General features: G+C 43.4%; 1 pseudogene; it reads left to right on the top strand.

Annotated features, from left to right (window-relative positions):
- Positions 1–4925, top strand: part of LOC141783229 (putative E3 ubiquitin-protein ligase UBR7) — a 6075-nt pseudogene extending 1150 nt beyond the window's left edge.
- The last annotated feature ends 43 nt before the right edge of the window (positions 4926–4968 follow it).

The raw sequence follows: 4968 nt of genomic DNA on the forward strand, positions 1-4968 counted from the left end.
TTCTTTTTTACCAGGATGGCAGCAAGTCAAGAAGAACCATCAGACATTGACGATATCTTCTCCAACCAGGAGGAGCTGGAGAAGGCTCTGTGTGTGCTGGCTGGAAGCGACCCAGAGAACTGCTCTTATTCTCGGGTAAGAGAAGCTTCCTGCACCGCATCCCTGCAGCCATCGCCTCGATCCGCCTACTGTCTCGTCGCTCGTACTGCAGCTTTGTACATGCAGTACTGTGTGTGTTCTTTGTGACTATGTTATTATAAATAAGAGGTTTCTGAGGGGCACTAAAGAGTGAAACTGAAATTATAGTGATTTTGCTTGGAATCACTGCAGTATTTCTAATCAGACAATATAAAATAACTACTATTGCATTTGGGAGATGTCATCAATAACATGCATACTGTTGTATATTTCTGGTTCCAGGGCTACGTGAAGAGACAGGCTGTGTTTGCCTGCAACACCTGCACCCCCACTGCTGCAGAGCCTGCAGGGGTTTGTCTGGCCTGTGCCAATAAATGCCACGATGGACATGACATCTTTGAACTGTACACCAAAAGGTATTTTGTAAAATGATCATGCAAATTTCAATCCCACTGTTTGCTTTATCCACTTCATCATTTTTTTTCCATTTTCCTGATGTAGAAATTTTTGCTGTGACTGCGGAAATGGCAAGTTTGGGGAGTTCAAGTGCCAGTTAATTCCTGTGAGTCCTCAGGTTTTTGATATGATTTCTAACTGAATCGTCTCCCGTTTATTTTCCGATCGCTGAAGTTATTCCATCTCTTGTATTCACAGGCCAAAGATGAGGAAAACATTAGGAACCACTACAATCACAACTTCAAGGGCTGCTACTGCACGTGTGACCGGCCGTACCCAGACACAGACGATCAGGTATTCCTTTTATTTGTATATGTAATACATGTACATGTAATTCAGATTATTTGGATCAAATCTACTGTTTACGTCATCTGTCACTACACAAAAACACCTTCTTTAATTACCCAACAGGCCAACGACGATGAGATGATTCAGTGTGTCATCTGCGAGGACTGGTTTCATAGCAGGGTAAGCATAAGTCTTTCATTCAGATTTACATTTTATCACTATTGTAAGTCTTCCTTCTCATTATGTAGTCATGTTGTTTGTCTTTGACAGCACCTGGGCTGCTCTACAGTGGATCCTGAGGAGCTGCAAGAGATGACATGTGAGGCCTGCATGAACAAGGTTCCCATCTTGTGGACGTATGCTGCTCACTTTGCAGGTAACTAATTATCAGTCAAAGGCAGCAGATACAAACCCACATGAGTTTGCAAACATTTAACAGTGAAATCCAGAGAGCAATCTTTCCAATTTGTCTTTCCCCTTCAGCACCACCTGTGATCAGCGTCAGTCATCCTGAGGAGGAGGAGGAAGAAGTCGACGTCGAGGACGGAGCAGAAAAGCGAAAAGCTTCTGAGCCCAGTCGAAGTGGGGCTGACGATGAGCCGTCCACCAGTGCTGCTGAAAACACAAAGGAGGTGAGAAACCACGCTTATGAGACCCTCTCCTCTGTTTCTATGTTTGCATCGGAGGTGTTTGCTATATCAGTGATTTGGTTGTGTCAGAGTTAAAAAACAAATATGGTGCATTAACAGTATAACATTATATCCTTAATATTGGGTTTAAATACATTGAACAACATGCTTGTTTTGTTATCTGGCATTTCCATATTATATCCGCCAAGTCGAAATATATGTGAGCTTTCCCAGTCGCAGTTAAACAATAGAAACTTGTAATTATGATAACTCCTATATGACATGAACGCAGCATCGTCAAACTTCACTAGCCCTACACAAAAAGCGAATTTGCCGGAAAATGGAGGAAATTTGTGTCTTAGGTTACTTTTACATTTCTGATTTTTGTTGTATTTTCCTTCAACTGTGCTCGCGGTAGATTCAGGAAAAAAAAAATCATTTAGTTTAAAACCCCAAGATCGTCGTTTCCGTCTCGATGGTGATAAGCGGTAATTCCAGGTGTGTTTTTGGATCTCACTTCCCAGAGGGCGCCGCTTGTGATCTTGTTCCTGGGAATGTCGCCACAGACACCCAGTTTTTAATACTGCAAATACAAAAGGGCTTTCATCAATGGGCCATAGGCTCAATCACAGTTGTGTTACCTCATTCGGCGACAGATAGTGACATAACAGACATTTTCCAACAGGAACAGTGTGTAGCATTTTAGGGGATCTTGTACCCATACTGTATATACACAAATCAATTAAAAAAAGTAATACATATTCATTGTTTAACATTTATAGGTAAAAAGCACATATAATTAACCTTGCTTTGCAACTCTGGCCTATTTCACAGATTTTAGTTTGTTTGTCTTTGGGCATTTTCCACATATAACTAACTAAATTGAGTGAGCATTGTGTGTATCTGTATCCATGTCGACAGATGTTTCCTACGTATGGTAGTATTGTGAGTGCTTCTGACAGTTTACCAGTTTATGTATACCCTCCATAGTGTGGAAGCCCTTTAAAGTGTGACTTCATGTGGAGTTACACTGTGTAATGCAGGGATTAGTTAGGGAAAGGGCCCTCAAGTACAGCATTTGAGTGCTCACTGCACATTCCCTCTGTGGCCGCTGGTGTTTTTTTGTTACCACAAGATGGGGCTGGAGGGTAATGAGCAGATTATAGAAGCAGGCCTCAGCTCCCGTTATCGTGCTTCCCCCTCCTCTGGGTAATTAGGGGAGAAATGACCCATGAGGCACTGCTTCTCCTGCTCCTGTAGACGGCTTTGGCCAGGCTTCACAGGACAGCTTACTGTAAACTGGTAGTTTTCATCACCCCATCGTCTCATTGCGTCAGTCGCCTTGAGACCTCTGCGGATGAGTCTGCAGTGCTGTGTGCGTAGATGTTTTACAAAACCCAGGTGTTATTATCCGCTCCTCCTGCCAGTAGCACAGTAACTCACCCCAATCCATCTGTTATCATGTGTGTCTTAGGAAGCTGCAAGCAGGAGCTCCCGTTGCAAACGGACCCACGAGAAGATGACAGGCAACCCTGCAAAGGCCACGACCAAGACTGCCGTGTGCAGGCTGAGGGAGCTGCAGGCCAAGGGGCCGGAGAGGCCGAGACAGGGAGCCGTGTTCTGGCCTTACAGCTGGCGCTCCGAGCTCTGCACCTGCATGAGCTGCAAGGTAGGCCACATATACTAGCCCTCAGGTTATAATGTGGGCTTTAACAAAGGGCACACAGAAGGCCACTTTGCAGGTGTTGGCTCAACATGTGATCCTGGTTCATGTAACAGTGACTATGAAGTACTTATGTCTCTCAACTGTGTTGTTGCACAGAGGGTCTACGTGGCCGCTGAGGTGCAGTTTCTTATGGATCAGTCGGACACTATTCTGGCCTATGAGAACAAAGGCTTGGATGAGCCGTTTGGGCAGCACCCACTGATGGCTCTGACGAGCTCGATGGACCGCGTACAGCAGCTGGAGGTCATTTACGGTGAGCGCAGAGGGCAGCGGGGAAGATGTGGGGGTCAGTTTTCCTCCAAGGGTGTAATTATGCAAAGTGAAATTTATGGGAGATGCGATCGATCGAGACTAATTCATCATGTGTTGCTCCCTCAGGTTTCAACGAGCTGACGACTTCGATGACAGCGTTTTTAGATCAGTGTGCTACTGAAGGAAAGGTGAGAAATGGATGTCTAAATGCAAATATAGTCTGGACCGTTTTGATCCAGTAGTATTTAATTATTCACCCATGGGAGAAAATGTGCAATTTAGCAGTCAGGAATCATGTTTGGTGGAAACCGGGTCTTGTGTGTGGCAGCGTCCGAAATCGCATACTATGTACTACATACCCAAAATGTGTACTATTGTTTTAACATACGTTTGTGTGAATAAACAGTAGTATGTATCTTTCTCGGAAGCACTGAACTGTAATTTACGTCGTCACTTCCTGAGAGCCTCCTTGCTGGTTGAAGATGTGTAACCATGGTAACCCGTGTCAACCTCATGTGACCAAAATGACGATTTGTGAGAATCAAAGTCTGAACTAATCCAAAATATATATATTACGCCTGGCAAAGTGAAATCGTATACGTAAACTGAAGCGTTATTGACATTACAGAGCTGTCCAACGTCTGTTGTGAACATTGTCGTCGCTACCGCAGTGTATTGTGGGTTATTATGCCGCCGTAGTGTCCAGCGTTTGCAAATAGCAAGTTCGTGTGGCATTTAGGACGCAACCTGTGTCTTTTTTTCTTCCTTTTGAATCTGAAGCCTGAACCATTCCCTCCCTGTCTCTATCAGACGGTCACAGTCGAAGCTGTACATCAGTTCTTTGAGGAGCTGCGGGCCAGAAAACGGCGAAGGACCAACGCAGGATACCAGTAACGAGGAGGCCGTGCTGCTGTCATACGCCCGGTTCATATGGTGCTCTGAATGAATGTGTAACTGATGAAGATGACCCTTTTGTTTCTCCGTTGAATAAAGGGGATTATTGCTGCAAACAATGTGATCCTAAAGCTTGAACAATTAGTGCAAAAAGTACTGACTCGTTGTTGTGAAGTATTGCTTCTAGGGTGAAGGAGTAAGCGTGTCATGTCCAATTGTTTTTATTGATTTATAATAATGCCTTAACTCTAAAGCTCATAATGAATGTTACTTGAAACATTTATGAACAAAATACATTTTGTTTCAGCACAGTATGCTTTAAAAATAATAATATTGCTGCAATGTTATGTACATCACATGATAATGTCATGTGCATTCCTGTGAACATGTCCCGTTTGTCATTTTGACTGCGTTAAATACCAGTGTGTTAAAACTGTTAAGAGGTTTTTTTTGGTGGCGACCAGTTCAGACAAACTTGTTTGTAAAAGTAATGTGAACAAATATCACTGTTTTATGTGGATTAAATGTTCCAAATAATGCTATCAGATGTTTTTTAGTGCACAAAACAACCCAACTGAGATCAAA

This window comes from Sebastes fasciatus, chromosome 15, assembly GCF_043250625.1.
Source record: "Sebastes fasciatus isolate fSebFas1 chromosome 15, fSebFas1.pri, whole genome shotgun sequence".
Taxonomy (NCBI): domain Eukaryota; kingdom Metazoa; phylum Chordata; class Actinopteri; order Perciformes; family Sebastidae; genus Sebastes; species Sebastes fasciatus.